Raw genomic sequence first — 19,762 nt, forward strand, 5'->3', positions numbered from 1 at the left:
CAAAATATAAGTGATTTGGCAGGACCAAGGAAGGAGTTATGTAGCATGCTTTCACTAATTCAGGTGGGCATTTGAGATCAAATGTTATATGCTTTTTAATTTTAAAAAATAAAAGTTCATAAGTCATCTGCTTGAAATTCTATATGTCACTGTGATTTATTCCCCTTATCTTGACCCCAACCTAGCCCAATCTGGCTCCTGTTTTTCTAGGGATTAACATTAAGGTTTTATTGTTTTGTTTTGTTTTTAAGCTCTCCTGCCCTAATCATTGAGTTGACATATGCAATGGTTTGGGTCTTTTCTCCTAAGAACACAAATGGATACAAACAACAGGAATGTCAGAGAAGCTATGGGACTTGCCATCATAATCTTCCTTGCTACTTTTTATGTAAATAAACCACAGACCAAATGGGAACACCAGATATCAAACAATATTTTGTGAAACTGTTGCATTTACTGTTCTCTGCCCTGGTACAAGGACATCTATCACTAGCTGGTGTTTTCTCCCACAAAGCACAGAGGACATTGGGGCAATTATCGAATCAAAAGTTGCCAGTTGGCAACTCTTCTTGATGCCAAGGTCACCAGATATGGAAGAATTTTCACCTTCAGTGTTCTGTAGTCTGACTAAATGCCTCTCGTGACTGTATTGTTGAAGAATTTCAGAAGGTGGTGAGGGGGAAGGAGCCTTAAAGCCAACTCTAAGAGAAAAGCCTCTGGTCATAGAGACAGCATACAAAGTGTGTGTTGCGGCTTTAAAAAAACAAATTTGTGTGTGTATGTACACGCACGTGTGTGTATTTCTTTATATATACATATTTGTTAAAGACCATCATCTGAACTATTAAGAGACAAAGGGAAAAGCGGTCTTTGGTTGTGCTAGACCTTAGCATAGGTCAATGTATGTTCTAGAACAGAAACATGTCAGATGATGGAGTTTTCTAGGAAATAAAATCTAAGACAGAGGTGGAATAATTATTTAAGGGCTTAGCATCATCAGAGCAATTGTTTGTATTTTCTTCTGAGTTGCTTTTGGGGGTTGATTTTTGTCAGAGGGAAGGGTATGTCTTTAGGGATAAAAGAATAATTGGAAATGTAAAATGTCTCAAGACTCGTTCATATGCCTTTTGGGTCATCAGAAACCATGTCTGTTTACTAATGCTTGCTTAGATAGTTACATTTAAAAGGAGCATGTTTTCCCATGAATGTGAAACTTCATTTCATGAGGAGGCACCATGCTTGTTCCCCATAACTTCATCTAGCTTTTATTCTAAAAAAGTACATTTTTATTAATAGGTAATTCCTAAAAGGAAAAACCAAATGCAATGGTTGATGTAAAATTAGAGAGACTGACTTTGGAGTATAAAGGATAATGGAAGAAAGTTCAGGAGCCATGACTTTGGAGTATGAAGGAAAACGGAAGAGAAAGTTTAGGAGTCTTGAATTAGGAGTTTGAAGGAGAATGGAAGAGAAGGTTTAGGAGCCAAACTCCAGGGCCTCTCCTGAGCTGGAAGAACACAGCAGGTCTGGTTCTTTGTGGTTATACAGGGCAGGGCAGCGCCCCATCAGTGATTCAAGATGCCACAACATGGGTACCCGGGGACTTCTTCAGACCTCACAGGCCACCACAGAGATTCAGACTCACACAGGAGAACATGCCACCCCTGCTCACCCCATTGAGAACCACTACAGAAAGTGAGGATTGAAATAGGGACAATGGAGACTCACCAATAAACATGATTCCAAAGGGCCAGAGAGCACCATGCCCTACCTGGCACACACTCACCTTCCCCATGTGTTGGAGGGATGCCTGAGCTGGAAAGACAAGGCCACAGGCCTGTGTGTCAGGTGGACCTGGCTCCCGAGTTTAGTCATCTCTGATATCTGGGCCAATTCCTTTGAACCTCACTTTCCTCATCTGTGAAATGGAAATAATAATACCTTTATGGGGTTGTAAAGGAATTCACTGCAATGATGCTTTAAAGCATCAGCGCAGATCCTGGAACATACTAAGTGTTCAGTTATATCAGTGGCAGTCCCCTCTCCCACAGTCCCCGGCATCTTGGGATGGGGTTCAGTCTCACTGAGTTTCGCACTGTCCTCTCTGGAAATACAGCAAACCCTCCCGTGTCATATTATACTCCTGCCAGGCCAACCTTGTTGGCCATGTCGCCTTCTGCTTCTGTGCCAGGAGAGACTGTCCTCAGGAGGGTACTGAAACTGGAGGTGGGGGATGGAGATTGAACCCCTCTTTTCCCAGGGCTCTGCAGAGCAGAATGTGAAGCTCACTTCCTGGTGTCTGCGATGTTCTCCTTGGCTCGGCCACAAGCAAAGTCACACATCAGCTTCTCTTTACATTATTGGGGTTGTCACTTTTTAGCCCACCTTCTCCTCTTTTTTTGACCAAATCTTTTCGATAGAATCATCAAATCCTGACCCTCATCTAGGAAAAACTCTGGCTGCTCCTCCTCACCAGGGTCATACAAGACCACTCCCTCCTCACCATTGACTTATGTTCAAAGTAACAGTATACTTTTGTGTTCCAGGCACACAAAATTTCCAAACAGGCTTGGCCTGTTTGGCTTAGATAAAAGCAATTGTCAAGCAGTGGACCTGGAAGGCTCGGTGGACTTTATGAAGTTCAATGTCGTTCCTTCCTGCTGCATGCTGGCACTGATGGTGAGGGCTATTGGCAAGACCAGCTGCAGGGCCGCATGCTGGTGCAGGCTGGGCTGACTGGATGGGTGCCCCAAGAGCTGAGCTTCTTTCACATCTGCCTCATCAATGCCCTCTTGGTAACCTTGGATTTCTGTGCCTTTCACCCTTCAGGCCCCACAGTGGGGAAAGTCCTATAGGGAGAGGTTTGAGCGTGCTATTGATTTTCTTTTTTGCTTCATGTTGCTTTTGTTTCATTTTAAGTGTTGCTAGGCAATGCCTGAAGAGAAACGCTCCTCTAAAACTTATTTTATTTTAATTTTTACTTGTTTTAATTTTTTAATTTTTAATTTTTAATTTTTGAGATGAGAGTCTTGCTCTGTTACCCAGGCTGCAGTACAGTGGTACTACAATCATGGGTCACTGCAGCCTCCAACTACTGGACTCAAGCAGCCCTCCTGCCTCAGTCTCCCAAATAGCTGAGACTACAGGCATACAACACCATGCCTAGCTAGTTTATTTTTTATTTATTTTTTATTTATTTTGTAGAGACAGGGTCTTGCTTTGTTACCCAGGCTGGTCTCAAACTCCTGGCATCAAGCAATCCTCCTGCCTTGGCCTCCCAAAGTATAGGCGTGAACCACCATGCCCAGCCTAAAGCTTTAAACATGTTCTTCAAAGGCTGGGTTCTCAAGTGTAAAACAGGGAAAGGCTGGCCAAAAGTGGAAGGTGCCATGACCATACCACATCAGATTCAGAGCCAGACACCAAGAGAATCAAGACCAACAAGAATCATCGTACCATTCAATTCCCTGATTCACTGCTTTGACACCTGGAGCAGTAGCCCTAGGGCCACCCAACCCGCTGGAACTTCTTGCATGCTGTCCCCTTCCCAAGAAACAGGTTCATTTCGCTAAACCTCTTGTTCTCTTTGCTGCCAAATGTAGTTGCCCCCTACCTTGAACTCAGGATTTCTGACATAGACCCAGTGATGATGGCTGAGTTTCAGGTTGGGAGGACAAGTTTAGAAAAAAGAAGGAGTGTGTGTCCAAAGTCACTTATTGACAGGGAGACATTTCCACAGCAATTATAATCATACCTTCCTGTTCTTACTCATAATAGTAATCCTCTAACATTTTGTTGTCAGCAGTGTGACAAATTAAAAAACATCTCCCCATAGAATATCACTGGATCTTTCAACACCTTCATGAGATAGGTAAGGTCTAATATTGGGTTCCCCTAAAAGTAGATTCTGAGACAAGACTTTGGGGGCAAGTAGTTTGTTTGGGAGGTGATTCCTGGATGTCCTGATAAGAGAGTGAGGAAGTGAAATAGAAGAGGGAGGAAAACCAGTAATGGGTGTACGGGGAACTGGGGCTGAACCCCTGAGAGACTGCAGAGCCTGCCTCAAGTCGTTCCACCAACTCTTGTGACTCTCAGGCACTTTCCCCATCTGTCCTGCAGGGGTGTGCATTCTCCTCTAGGAGTTCCCCTGGCGGAGTCCAGTGGGCAGCTAGCCCAGAGGGGAGCTGAAGTCATCCTCTGGAATAGGCTGAGCAGGTGTGCATGGGAGACCCACAGCATCTGCTATGGCTATGCTTCTCACAGGGACAGGTTCACAGGGGAAGAAACAGGCACAGTGAGGTCCAGTGCTTGCTCAGAGTCCACAGGACTCCATCCCCTGCCCTCTTTCCCCTCCACCACAGTGCATCCCCTAAAGCCCCAGGGCAGCCAGTATTAGGAAACTAGCAACAGGGCCAGTAGCAATGGCCTTCTCTGACAGTGTTTCTCACACAGGGGCCCTGCATGGCTGGTGTAGCCGCTTCTTTTAGAGGCTCTTTTAGAGCATGGTGATTAAGATTCCTGAGTCAGACCCCTGTGTTCCCATCCCAGAAGTTCTGTGGCCTTGGTTGAGCAAATACTTAAATCTTCTGTGCCCTAGTTTCATTCTCTATTAAAATACTACCTATCTCATTATGGCTGATGTGAAGACTAATTTAATTAATACATATAAAGAGCTTAGTAGAGAATAAGGACCATCCAAGTGTTCACTGGTGGTGGTGTGGTTGGGCATAGCAATGCTGTTTTTTCCTTTACTACTGTTTTCCTGGCTTTGGAATTAATGTGAACCGGTAAAACAAAAGCTCGCATTTCATTGCAGCGTTTATGTCTGATAGGGATCTCACGAAGTTTAAACACCATTACACTTCAGACGATTTATTTATCACCTGTCTTCACTGCACGCTGGTAAACTCCCTAAGGAAGGGGACTGCACTTGCCGTGCCCTTCCCGGCATCAGCAGCATGAATCAGTGAGGCACCCGGTCTTTGGAGCTGCTCAGGAAATACGCACTCAGTGAGAAGAGCACATCCTTTCATGGGTTCACCGGTGACACCAAAGCTCATGTTACACAGCCGAGCCACCTGCTGCTGCTGGCATTAATGTAAGAAGAATTTAAAAGGTTGCACAAAAGATGCACTTTTCCCAGAATTTTCTCTGTATTTATAGAATGCTATTATAAGGCCCTCAAAAGCATTTTCAGCTGTGGCTTGATTCTTTAATCCCAAGTAGGATGAAATTGAAAGCTAAAATATGGAGTGTGGCATTTTGATATGCACTATTAGCATCCACCACTGATGATCAGTATTAATGTTTTATTATGGATAGCAGTACATGCCAGCAGGTGGACTACAGTTAACACTTGTTTGACTTTGACACACTCTTAAAATGGGTCAGAGCCAAATTGAGAAGTCCTATTTAACAGATGATGAACTCCCTTCCACTGAGTTGTACAGACTCCCCTGCAGCAGAAGTTACCTGGGTCAGGTCGCTTGTTCACAATTACCACATTTCTTTGATAAATGTCAGAGGCACCCCGTAGAGGGAGGTGGGTGATGGCTCCGCAGCCTGTGACTTGGTCGTAGACTCAGCCTCTTGTGGACTGAATTCTGTCTCTCTGGCCAAATTCCAGTGTTGAAATCCTAACCCCCAGTGCCTCAGAATGTATTTGGAGAGAGGACCTTTAAAAATTAAGATTTATTATTATTATTATTATTATTATTATTATACTTTAAGTTCTAGGGTACATGTGCATAACGTGCAGGTTTGTTACACATGTATACTTGTGCCATGTTGGTGTGCTGCACTCATCAACTCGTCAGCACCCATCAACTCGTCATTTACATCAAGTATAACTCCCAATGCAATCCCTAACCCCTCCCCCCTCCCCATGATAGGCCCCGGTGTGTGATGTTCCCCTTCCTGGTAATTAAGATAAAGTGAAGTCGTATTCACAATTAGCAAGGACATGGAATCAATTCAAATGCCCATCAGTGATAGAGAGGATAAAGAAAATGTGGTACATATACACCATGAAATACTACACAGCCATAAAAAGAAATGAGATTATGTCTTTTGTAGGGACATGGATGGAGCTGGAAGCCATTATCCTCAGTGAACTAATGCAGAAACAGAAAACCAAAAACCTCATGTTCTCACTTATTAAGTGGGAGCTGAACAACGAGAATTATTAAGTGGGAGCTGAACAACGAGAGCACATGGACACAGGGAGGGGAACACACGCACTGGGGCCTGTCAGGGGTAGGTGGGAGGAGGGAGGGTATTAGGAAAAACAGCTAATGCATGCTGGGCTTAATACCTAGGTGATGAGTTGATAGGTGCAGCAAACCACCGTGGCACACATTTATGTATGTAACAAACCTACACATCCCGCACATGTACCCCAAAACTAAAAATAAAAAAACTTAGTTAATTAAATAAAAATTTAAAAAAAATAGAAGATAAAGTAAAGTCATATGGATGGGACCTAATCCAATACATCTGGTGTGCTTATAACAAGAGGGAAATAAGACAAAGACACACATACAGGAAAGACCATGTGAAGACACAGGGAAAAGACAGCTATCTTCTCAAGGGGAGAGGCTCTCAGAAGAAACCAGCCAGCCAACACCTTGATCTTGACCTTCTAACCTCCAGGACTCTGAAAAAATAAGTGTCTGTGGTTTAAGCTGCTCAGTCTTTGTACTTTGTTCTGTCAGCCCTAACAAACTAATGCACAGTGTCTTTCTTAACAAGCGTGTGCAGAAACCACCTGAGGCTCCCTCAGCTCTATGAAGTCCCAGCTTCCATCCTCTGAGATGCCGCCGTTAACCTGAGGAAAGGCTTTTAGGGGTAAACCTATTTCTCTTGAGGCAGAATTCAGCGTTCCTGGACAGAATCTGCACTTGGATCTTCACCCCATGCTCATACATGAATGTGAATGCACTTTCTTTCCCCCAAGTGTCTGTGCTGTTTTGTTTTGGTCGTACTTGCTTTGTTTTGTCTTGTTCTGTCTACTGTTTAGAAAAAATGCAGAATCTCTGATTAGAAGGAGCCTTTTAGGGCTTTGCTTCTAATGACATAAATTGCTGAGTGTGCTGCAGTAGCAACGCATTTAGAATCGATAGACAGATAACTGCTATTTCTAGAAGCTTATATGGAGAATTGTGTCAATTCCTTGCAACCTTGGATGGTCTCGGCATTCATTATAGGACAGTCTTTCAGTAATCACAAAAGAAATTGTCCCTCTCGCATGCCATGCAGCAGCTGTTGGCTCCCTTTTGGGGGCCACTGTTGTTCTCATTGATTCGTGCTGGAGTGATGGGGCTCAGTTATGGCTGGAGTGGACGAGCAGACCCAGTGTTAGCCTCAGGGGTTGTTAGTGTAGGCTGATAGTTGCAAACATGTACCAAAGAAACCACAAGAAGTGAAGGTTAACCCACCTTTTACAAATCATTTCACTCCTGCCCTTTCTTTGTCTCCATTTTTTTCTCACTCTACTGTCCCTTTATTACTTTGTTTCTGTTGCCAGAGTGAGCAAATCAAAGTACAGGACACCCTGTTAAACTTGAATTTCAATTAAACGACATATAATTGTTTTCGTATAAGTGTGTAGCAAACTCACACTAAGTCAGTTATTTGTTGTTTATCTGAAATTCAGATTTAACTGTGAATTCTGTATTTTATCTGGCAACTCTATGTCTCTCAACATGACTTTTGTGTGTTTCTTAGATATGTATGTATATACGTAGATAGGACTATAGACAGAGACATAGCTATCTTCTTCACAGACTGCTATTCTCTCCTTTTCCATTGTATACCTACCCCACCCTACATATCTCCCACCTTTATTCATATATATAGGGGTTTTTATACATAGCTTTTCTTCTTCCTTTGTTCATGCCTTTGCATTCTGTTCCCTGTTGTATATCTCCCTAATCTATCCTTAAAAACTATGGTATTTCCTCCTAAATATTGGTCATATGTAGTAAGTACTTTAAGTTTCCTTCTTACTTTAAAATTCTGAGAAGTAAAAATCTTCAGGCCAGGCACAGTGTCTCACACCTGTAATCCCAGCACTTTGGGAAACCAAGGCTGGAGGATTGCTTGAGCCCAGGAGTTCGAGAATAGCATGAGCAACAAAAAGAGATCTGGTCTCTACAAAAATTTAAAAAAAAAAAAAAAACTTAGCTGAGCATGGAGGCATGGTGTCTGTTGTCCCAGCTACACAGGAGTCTAAAGCAGGAGGATTGCTGGAGCCCAGGATTGCTTGAGCCTGCCGTGATCTGTGATCTTGCCACTGCACACTAGCCTGGACGACAGAATGAGACCCTGTCTCAAAAGAAAGACCATAAAAAACTTTCTAGTTATCTCTTTAAAAACCGAACTTGCATTTTATTATCATTCTTATTTGTTTTTATTGATTTTACCTTGTCAGATCAATGACTCTTCATCAAAAATGGGATGATACCCTTAGAGAGAAGGTTGGTGGGGTAGAGTACATGTCATGTAAGAACCTTCTGGGCAACATGGAAAGTTTAAGGAATAAATATTTTTTCACTCTTGTCATATTTTATTAGCAAATCTCAAAATCCATCAGTCAATAGGCACAAGTTACTCTAATGTCTACTTTTTGCAAATCACTATGCTAAGCTGTGGGAGACCCAAATCAGTGGAGCCTTATTTGTCTCTGCCCTCAGATAAGACATATGAAGAGATAATAGGAAGTAATATATATTCACCGTAGCAAAGAATGTAGGCTTGGGGGAACTGGGTGATAAGAGACCTTGGTGATTAAGGGATCGGGTGAAAATGGCTGCCCTCCTCACCAGCGTGAAGCACAGAGCAGACAGTGCTGGGGCGCTCACTGGGCACTCACACACCTCCCTCACCTTGCACCCTAACCACCTCCCTGACCTCACCTTGTCCCCAACCTGCAACGTAGGGTAGTTAAACTTTGCTCCCCCATAATCTGGCATTTCAGAAGATAAACTAAGTCGTTTCTCTTAAAAAGAATCGTGGTAATATGTCCCTGATTCTTTTGGAAAATATAAATCGATGAATTTATTTTTCTTGATTTTTAGTAGATTATGCCCCAATTCATTCCACAAAAAGTTGAGACAGTGATTTTAAAAATTCTCCTGCAGAATTTTCCTACACCCTTTCCATAGTACTTGGCTTCTACAGATTTTTTTTTTCTACAGATTTATTTTTTGACAAAATAAACCAGAAAGCTCAGTGCAGGTGTCCACCATTTCAAGGAAAAGACACACTTTTCAGAGCTCTGCTTCCTGTGGCCCAGCTGCTGTTGGCCGTTGGTATTACCTGGGGTTTCCACATTCTCCCACCTTCTACCCAATGACTTCTCCCAGGGACGTTGGTGACTGTGGAACTTTAATAGTATGATTTTCTTTAAACTATTCTGTGTAAACATTGAATATATCTCTGTGTGTATATGTGATTTAATTTTTAAATGGACTTTTTTAGAGCGTTTTAGGTTCATAGCAAAATTGAGCAAAAAGTACAGAGAGTTCCTGTACACCCACTGCCCCCACACATGCACAGCCTCTCCCACTGTGCACATCAAGACTTACATTCTGTATTTTTTAAAGATTCATCATCTTTAAAACTCTCCTTTTCATAGTTGTTGCAGCATGAACCTATTGTTACACAAAATGAACAGAGTGAGTACCAGAGATTATTGGCATTTTAATGTGATTTCTTTACAATGTTTATGTATTAATTTTTATGGTGTCTTACAGTCACATTACATAGCCATATTTTCTCATATTACATAGCCATATTTTCTGCCAGTACAAGTATTTTTGGTTCTTAAAGTGAAATGGAATATACTAGAGATCAGAATAGTAGCTGACACATCAAAGGCAGTTGATGATGTTTGTTAAACTACATTGATATTCTATTCCAGAGAGTCTTATGACTTCCAGATGCTTCGTGATCTTTAAATGGCTTCTCCCCTCACCCCACCCTCAACAAGGCTGTAGCCTCTTCCATAGGGTGTGGGTTAACTTCACTGAAACACCAAGGAGGCAGAGACTCATCAGCACAAAAGAAGGACAGTATATAGGGATATATCTTAGGTTCAGAGCAATGGTTACATCAGCCCACACCACTCTCATTACATATAGCCTCAATCAGCAGGCCTAATTTTAGGAGGTGCAAGACAAAAATACAGTCGAGAGAAGTGAACTAAAAATATACCCCCCTTATTCTGTTACAATGTACTTCCTCCGATAGCTGGTCTGTTCCATTAAGCAAAATTCTCTGCCTGTCATAATTGCCATAAAGACTTTTCGATGATGATTAAGAACAATGAAAGCCTACATTTTTATTTTGATTCATTGCAGCTGTCATGACCTTCCACTTATTTCTGCTCCTTTTGAGAATTGCTGGCATTCACTTAAACAGATGCTACTGTATTTTTCAGGGAGAGTTTGAGGTGGCCCCATTTTATTAATATACAAAGAGCGTCATTAAGGAGGGTATATTGTATGAGTCACACTTCAATTATACCAGCGGGCCCCTTCTGTGATTCTCATGACAAAAATACTTGTTTTTATTTTCAGTTCCCACTGTATTTTTCACATTGAAGAACCTATTTTATTTTAATGAAGTTTTAAGAGTGCTTATTATGTTTAAGACATTATGCTCAGTACTGGCAGGGTTGATTGAGACAAAATTCCTGCCTCAAGGAACTTTCTTGGGGAAGACAGATACATGTCAAGATGTGAAACTAGGATGCCTGCAGCTGGCACTTCTTTGAGGAGCTGTCTTTGGGGAAATATCTTCATGAACTATGGGGGTAGGGCTGGAACTTGAGGGCAGGAACAAGGTAGTGGTAAGAATGGATAAAGCACACCACTTGAGACAAGGGGAAGAATTTTCTCCATGCATAAGAGGCTGGGCAGAGGGAGAAGACGGTTGAGCAGGGAGCTGAGAGAGAAGATCCAGAACACTGGTTTGAGGTTCAGGAGTAAAGGATCGCTGGACCAGGTGATGTTCCATGTTGGGAAGATCAAAGGCCATTTGAGGGCCAGGGATGCCCGGTGCCCAGTGTGAGGGTATTGATGAGGCTTGGGAGGGAGAACCTTTCTGTTCTCTAACACATTTCCATAACATCTACTGTGCTTATCAGGAATGTTTTATGTGAGTGTTTTGGGGTTTCTTTGCTTTATTTGGGTGTGGGGACTATCCCAGAAGGTTCTGAGCTGCATTTCTGAGGCATGAGGAATACAGCAGAGACAGGATGTATGAAAGTGGGAACCTGGAAGCAAATATGACCCTGAGACACAAGCTCCCCTGAAACTGCAGAAGTCTTTGGCAGGCGTTGTACTTCCTGAGGGCGTCAAACAGGAGGTCTGAGCCAGTTTCCTCTCAGTCTCAAGGACTCGGGAAGCCCCAGCTGATATCTGCTTGTCTGGGTTAAACTGTTAAAATGCACGGCCATTTTACACAAGTTTATAAGAGTGGAAATGCACAGAAGGGAATAGTTAATTCTGACTCAGATTAATTTAGGGCTCCCTGAGAGAGCCTTCGTAGCTGGGCCTTGGAAGCTGAGTGTGATTTCAATAAACAGAATTGGAGAAGGCTGTGTCAGGTAGAGGGAATGCCTGAGAATTGGCCTTGAGAAACCAGCTGCGTGGACAGGACAGACACCAACTGTATAGGCATGTGTGGTTGGCATCTATAGTGTATAGGTGGGTAGAAACATGGACTGTGGTTGGATTCTGGAAGGCCTTCAACTCCATGCTTAGTGAATTCTGACCTAAGTCTGTGGATGTCTGATCTGTATCTAGAGAACCAAATTGGAGAAACAACATGAAAGTTTGTAAGGAAAAGTTTTGAAAGCAAGAGTCCCATTAGGAGACCATTTAAATCCACGACTGTCAAACCTCCCACTTATACACCTACTATAGTCTGGATACTTGTCTCCCCAAACCTCATTGTGAAATGTGATCCCCAGTGCTGGAGGTGGGGCCTAATGGATGGTGGTTGGGTTGGGTCATGGGGATAGCTCCCCATGAGTTTGTTCTTGCCGTATTAGTTCCCTCCAAAGCTGGTTGTTAAAAAGAACCTGGTGCCTCCCCCTGTCTCTCTTCTTTCCTCTCTTACCATGTGATCTGGACACACTGGCTCCACTTTGCCTTCTACCATAAGTGGAATCAGCCTGAAGCCCCTACCAGAAGCAGATGCTAGCACCATGCTTCTTGCACAGCCTGCAGGACTGTAAGCCAAATAAACCTCTCTTTTCTTCACCAATTATCCAGGCTCAGGTATTCATTTATAGCAACACAAACAGACTAAGATAATCCCTGGAGGATGATCTACTCCCATGGCTAAGATTGGAGCCATGGTTTAAGTGGTATGGATGAGAAGTAAAGAGAGTGAACACAAGAAATTGTAGTAGAACTAGAAAGGATGGTAGGAATCAGAGATACATGAGAAGGCGGGGTTGACAGGTGGTAAAATTGACAAATTATTGATACAGGGAGTTGTTGCTTTTAGGTCTGATTGACTTGAAAGATATTATTGAGCTCCGTATCAGGAGAGGAGCAAGAGGTGCACAGGATTGTGTTTGTGCATGGCGGGGAGGGGTGGGGATGGGGCAGCGATTATGAGTTTGGTTTTGGATGTGTTAAGATTGCGGTACTAGTGGGATATTTACATGGAGATGTTCAGCAGCCAGTTGGAAATGCAGGCCTGGGGCTGCACACTCAGCTTATTCTTAAATGACTTATCTATGTCGCATAAATGCCAGCAAAGCCCAGAGGTAGACCGAGTAGATTCTAGGTGTTTCAGCTCATTCCTGAGCGTCACCGTGGAAGTAATATATAGAAGTGTCTGAATTCCCCCTACTCTGTCCCTGCCCATAGGAGATTCTCAGTGAATGTTTGTTGTGTGAGTTGGAACAATACCCTCAGTTTGGTGATTCTGGGGGGAATGGAAGAGTTCATACTTTACTTGCAAATTGTGGTATGGAAGCACTCATTTACTATATTTGCTTATATTTGACCTTTTGTCCATGAACATATGGATGTAACAAATATTTTCTTAGGAAGAGAAATGTAACTTTACAAGAGAGATTTTTCTTAAATATACAGGGCAAAAGGGGTGGTGGCGGGGTACTGCACAGTCTTAGTCCTGCATTCCTGCCTCCTTTCCTTTGTTTTCTCTTTGCTGTGACCTGTTAGCATAGTAGTTTATACTACTTTCTATTTGCCATTTATTTATTTAGTAATATATTGCCTGTTTATTGTTTCTTTATTATGGATATTTGTCCTCTAAAGAGCAGCAGCTTGAGTCTGTTTTTGTAGGGAACTTAGACCAGAAAGGTTGTGCTTCATAGAAGAAGAAAGTCAAACAAATACGGATTGAAAATGCCCGGCGTGCAGGGTCACTGAGCTTATGTGGTGAAAAATGAAGGAACTGACATTTACCCCTCAGGGTTGTTGGGAGACTCACATGTCATCATATCTAGCGACAGACTTATAAGCTGCAAATGTTTGCAATTATAGGACACTGATGTTGTTGTCATCGTTATTTGGGGAAAATCAGGTAAATGAAGAAAGAGTCACCAGAGTTTTCAGAACATACTTCATGGAAAAGATATATTTGAGTCAGACAGAGTCATTGTCCATTCTTCCTCAGAAGAGGGACTGATGGTGTTTGGGGAAGATTTATCTGGAAGTGTTTTGCAGTAATTCAGCCATGCAGTGGCAGGAAGGCCTGGCGTGGTTGCTGACATGGGAGAGGAGGTCTTTCTGACACTCCATGGTGTCCATGGGTCCTCTGGGGCATATAATTCAGGGGTTATATTCTTCCCAGAACACATTCATTTAGCTTCCTTGCTGGCAGCACCTCCTGGCCCACTTACCTTATTCTGTGAAGGCCTCACACACACACACACACACACACACACACACTAGACCATTAGACAACTCAACTTGAGTTCAAGATGAGGCTGGGGGAGATGCTCCTTCTTTTTCCTAGGGAAAATGTCAGACATGGTTGTTTCCAGATGTCTAAACTTTCTCATATGATAAAAGATACTGTAGGGCCGAGAAATGATAAAAGGTCAATGAGACATGGGATAGTCGGCAAGGATAGTCACTTGGGCTGGTAAAGGCCTGGTTATTTGTTGGCCTGGGGATATATTATCAACTCTGTCCTGAAAATGAAAAGAAATTAGAACTGAGCAAGTGGCCCAGTGGGCATATCAAATTTTTATGTGTCCATGGTTTAAAAATGAGCTGTGCAAAGACGGTAGTGAAAGGAGCAACGTTGCAAGTGTAGTTTGTGTCTGTTAATGGGGCTCACTGTTTTGGCCAGGGAGTGGGAGAGATAATAAGCTTATTGCAGTGTGTTGAGTTTAAGTTGCAATCTCTAAACAATATGCCAACCCTGTTATTTCTTTATTTATCACACTGAGCCATCATCTGTTGACTCACTACTATGAGTGATGAGGATTTAGCTTCCTTGAATCACCCCTCTTCTCTTCCTCCCCACCTTCCTCCTTATTTTTTTTTGTCCTTGTGGCACTATTTTTACTTCCTTTTGTGGTTACCTTTGTAACTTTAAATAATACACTGAAGCCTCTGTTGCTTTTGGTCAGCTTTTGACAGCATTCTTTCACCCTCTGTTTTGTGAAATGAGGTTGTGGTGTCTCTCCCCTTTGCTACATCTCTTTTCTATCTTCCATGTCCCAATTTTTCTCAACTGTATTTTTAATTTTGTTTGTTTTTATTTGTTTATTTTGAAATTAACATATAGTAAGACTGACTTTTGCAGGGGAGGGTAACAACTATATAAATTGCGACAAATGCATAGATTTATGTAACTACCACCACCATCAGGACACAATGCAATTCCATCACCCCTAAAAACTCCATCGTGCCACCCATTTGTAATCACACCTTCCTTCCACCCCTAATCCATGGCAGCCACTGCTCTTCCTTTATTATCATTATTATTCCATTGCTGGGTAGTAGTCCTCAGCTTATTAATCCATTCACCTCCTGAAGGACATTTTGGTTGTTTTCAGTTTTGATCTATTATAAATAAAGTTGATCTAAACATTCATGCATACGTTTTCATATGAACATACATCTCTATTTCTCTATCATAACCAGACCATACCATCTCGATTATTGTAGTTTATAGGAAGTCCTAAAATCAGGTAATGTGAGTTATCCAACTTTACTCTTCTTTTGCAAAATCGTTTTGATGATTCTAGTTCCTTCGCCTTTCCAGGTAAATTTTAGAGTTAGTATGTCTATATCTATTTTAAAATCTTACTAGGATTTTGATTGGAATTGCATTGAATTTACAGATTAACCTGGGAAGAACTGACGTCTTTCCTGTGTTGAGTTATCCAATTCATGAACATAGCATCTCTCTTCATTTATTTAGGTCTACTTTCTTTCATTAGCATTTTTTTGGTTTTAAGAATCCATATGCTGTGCATGTTTTGTTAGATTTATACATAAGTATTTCCTTTGTACTTGGAGCTATTTTAAGATATTTTTAAAATTTTGATTTCCAGTTTTTTGCTGGTACAGAATATAGTTTTGTGTACTGACCTGGTATCTTATGACCTGGCTAAACTCACTTATCAATTCTAGGAGGTTCCTACATAGAAAATAATGTTTTCTGAGAAGAGGTACAATTTTTATTTCCTCTTTCCCAATCTGTTATGCCATTTATTTATTCGCATTTGCTAGAATTTCTATTATGATGGTTAGTAAGAGTGGTGAGAGTGAATGTCTCTGCTTTGTTCCTGATCTTGGGAGAAAATGTTTTACCACTAAGTGTAATGTTAGCTATAGTTTTTTTTTTTTTTTTAAATCAGGTTGTCGAAGTTCCCTTTTATTCCTAGTTTGCTAAGAGTTTTTATCATGAATGGATGTTGAATTTTGTCAGATGCTTTTTCTGTATCAATTGATGTGATCATGTGATTTTTCTTCTTTAGACTATTAATATGGTAGATTTTATTGATTGATTTTGAACCAAATTTTATTATATTGTATTCCCAGAATAAGCCCCACTTAGTTGCAGTTTATTATTATTTCTACATATTGCTGGACTCTGTCTGTTCTTCATAGCTAAGGATAACGTTTGCCTTCAGTTGTGTAATCATATTCAGTGTTTCCTGCTTTGTCTCTACAAGTGTCTCTAAAAGTTGAAAATCTCTGAAAGACAATACTTTTAGGATTATGAAGAACAAATACTGTCTGTAAGGAAACAAATAGGATTGTATGATTGCGTTTCTCTCTCTTCGTGACTGAAATACTCTCAACGTTTTAATGGGTTAAGATATGGTAACTCGTTTCTTACTCTATTAAGTTATTCAGAATCAATGTCTTTCTTGGCCAACTTTCTCTTTTTCCCACATTTCAGATTCTCTTTATTTTTACGAGTAGTTGGGGAAAGGGAACCATATTCTTTCTTCCCTTGATGCCCAGTATCACCCAACTTCTTAGACGTTCTCTTGCTCAGAATGTGTTCCATTCTTTCCTAATTTAAACTGGCTGTTTTCTAGACCTGCTACACAGCTGTCATCTGGGGATTTCTTTTTATTGGATCTCTGGCTTTATTCCAGGGAATGCAAGCTTTAAAACAGGAAAAGGTGGAGTCTGCTGAAAATTATTAGAGGGAACTGATATTAACAGCTAACATTTATTGAGTAATTACCAGGTCCAAAGCTCTGTTTTAAGCTCATTATAGGGATTACCTCCTTTAATCTGCACTACAACTTATGTGGTAGTTATTACTCTCTCCCAAATTTTATAGATGAGGAAACTGAGGCTTCAAAAGTCAAGTAACCTGCCTAAGTTTTGCCACAATAAATGGTAGACCCAGAATCCCAGCCAAGATGATGGGACTCTGGAGCCCTCATTTTTAACTGCAAAGAGGGGCTGTCTCGGGTGTCTTTAGGGGTGACTTACTCCACGAAGCACACTTGGCCACTGGCAGACTGGACCCAGATGCTTCCTGAAATACAGACAGCCAGAACAGAATAGTAAATTGAGGAACAGACCCCTGAACTCAGCTCTTTCCACTGTACCACACTGCCTTCTTAATAATGAGTGGATAAATATGCTTTGGCAGTGCAACTAGCAGGAAGAAGTGGCTCAGAGAAGAGCCAGGAATGTTGAGCGCATGAACCACAGAGACGCTAGGGGTATGGAGGATCACTGCAAACCAAAGAAGGACTTGTTGGGTGCAGACAGGGAAGGAAAGGCCTCTACTCTTCATTGACAGGGCCTAGAACTGGAGTGAGGCCCAGGGATGACACAGTTATAGAACACATATGCTCAGCAGCCCCGTCTGGTGACCTAGGGGCCCAACCCAGAAAGATTTGGAAAAAGGTTCTGGAATGGATGAGAATTTCATCAAATCCAGCAATGAGACCCTTTCAGTATTGTCCTTGGGCTAGCTGTGAGTCATTGTTTCTCTAGGATTCAATCCAAGTCTGGACCCAGAGGTGTCTGGACTTTTCATGCAAAGGTCCTAGAAACTGACAGTAAGAAAAGGAAGTCTAGGCTGGGCGTGGTGGCTCACGCCTGTAATCCTAGCACTTTGGGAGGCTGAGGCAGGCGGATCACCTGAGGTCAGGAGTTCAAGACCAGCCTGGCCAACATGGTGAAACCCCGTGTCTACTAAAAACACAAAAATTAGCCAGGTGTGATGGCACATGCCTGTAATCCCAGCTACTTGGGAGGCTGAGGCAGGAGAATTGCTTGAACCAGGGAGGTGGAGGTTGCAGTAAACCAAAGTCATGCCACTGCACTCCAGCCTGCGTGACAGAGCAAGACTCTGTCTCGAAAAAAAGAAAAGGAAGTCTAGATTCACTTACATTATCATCTATAATAGAGAATATTGTGGAAACATCTTGAACTTTCTAGAAATTTTGGAATTTTCCCTTGCTTAGTTATTTTTGTTACCTTTGTCTCCTTTCATATGTGAGTAGTGTTCATAACCACTATTATTTTAGAGTCAACAAAGGGAGGCCATATGCCAAAGACCCTGTTGCCCTGCAGCCAATAGGGAGACAAGCAAGGAGAGAAGAGGCCCAACACTCAGAAGAGAGAGGTGGATCAGCAGGGCTGGCCCATAAGAGGTTCTCTGTTACCTGACAAAGGAGTTTCAGGTACAGCTTATTTACAGTTGAGGGTATCAGCCACACAGCGTAGGGTTACTCCGTGCACTTTCCATTTTAAGTCCTCTCAGTCCCCCTGCCAAGGTGGCTGCTGGCATTTAATGCACTCACCAGGCTCGTCTCAGAGCCTGTCATTCAGCCTTGGCCGTCCTTTCTGGCTCTGGCAAAAGCCTAGCACTTAGCTCCTTTGACCCCAGCCTTCTTCGACGCTCCACTCACTGTCTGTTTCAACCCATCCTCCCTTTTCCTTTTCTAATGCCCCTTTCCTGCCCACTCCTTCCTGCTCTGGCTCTCACACTGCTTGCAAGGCAACATCTACCCTGTCCTTGAGCCAGAGAGCAGTGGGACCACTCCACCCTCCTCCCAGCTGCAGGCCTGTCTTGTATTTGCTGGGTATAAGAGGCTGTGTTGTGATGAAGAGAGTCAAACTTGCCTGTACTCACTGCTCCGCTCTGTACTTGGTAGCAGCGGATGGTCTGCTTCACCCTCGTGCCTCATCTGTAGACTGGACATAATACTCATAACTAGTACCTACATTATAGGGTTGTTCAGGGCCTTTGAAATGAATTAATACATGCAAAGCGGTTGGGACAGTGCCTGGCACATACAAATGCCTTCCCATTTCTTTTTATTATTGCTATTGTCATTGTCACCCATTGCATGTTGCAGCCCTCTTGTTAATTCCCTTACCCAAATGCCAAAGTCACTGCTGTGTGCACTGTTAAGTAGAGAGAAGGAGCTGGGCCTCTGTAAAAGATTGATTATTTCAAATGAGAAAGAGAAGAAGGAGCCATAGGGACCTTTGAGGTTTCAAGCCTGGATGAATGGGGAGAAGCCCTTAACAGAGACCGAGGGTCAGTAGCACGACGAGTTGGAAATAACAACAATAATGTTATTTCATTAGTTTGGAGATTAATCTGCCGGGCGGGGGCATGTTTCTTTTTGATAGTACTTTTTGTCTAGAAGAAATAGAAGATATGAAACCTGACAGTGTTACAACTATGTATTATTTATTAGTTATTCCTGGTGCCATGCCCTTGACTCCTTGCTCTAGCCCCCCATCTTTTTTTTTCTTTTGAGTTCATGAGATTGTTCTTTCTAGTTCCAACTTAGGTTTGAAGATCAAATTTTCTCATAATTTAAAATTTATTCTTAAAAGCCTGAGAATATTGGCATCATTGAAAAGGAGAGAATGGTGCGGAATTGAATTCACATCTCTAGGGACACAGTGGCCAAAGGATAAAAAGGGTGAAGACATTAGGAAGAATCAGGGCTGAAATGTGACCTCAAAAAACAATCACTTCTCTTCCCATACCTGCTTGCTTTGTGGGAGCAGATAAATGTTAGGGGAAGCAGAGTCAAAGATCCGGAGACTAAGGTTTCTATAGAGTTCATGTCAACAAATACTGATAGGTTGCTCCCACAGTTTTTGTTTTTAACTGGATTCACTAGTAGGAGAAAGTGGAGTGGCTTAGTTTTTGCACTCAAAAATAAGGAGCAAGACCAATATGTAGAAGCTATAATACTGGGCAAGATGAGAGCAGTGCTGCAGAGAATTAAAAACGATGTGCCTCGGCAGTGGAAAAGCAG

Source organism: Papio anubis, chromosome 4 (genome assembly GCF_008728515.1).
Source record: "Papio anubis isolate 15944 chromosome 4, Panubis1.0, whole genome shotgun sequence".
Classification (NCBI taxonomy): domain Eukaryota; kingdom Metazoa; phylum Chordata; class Mammalia; order Primates; family Cercopithecidae; genus Papio; species Papio anubis.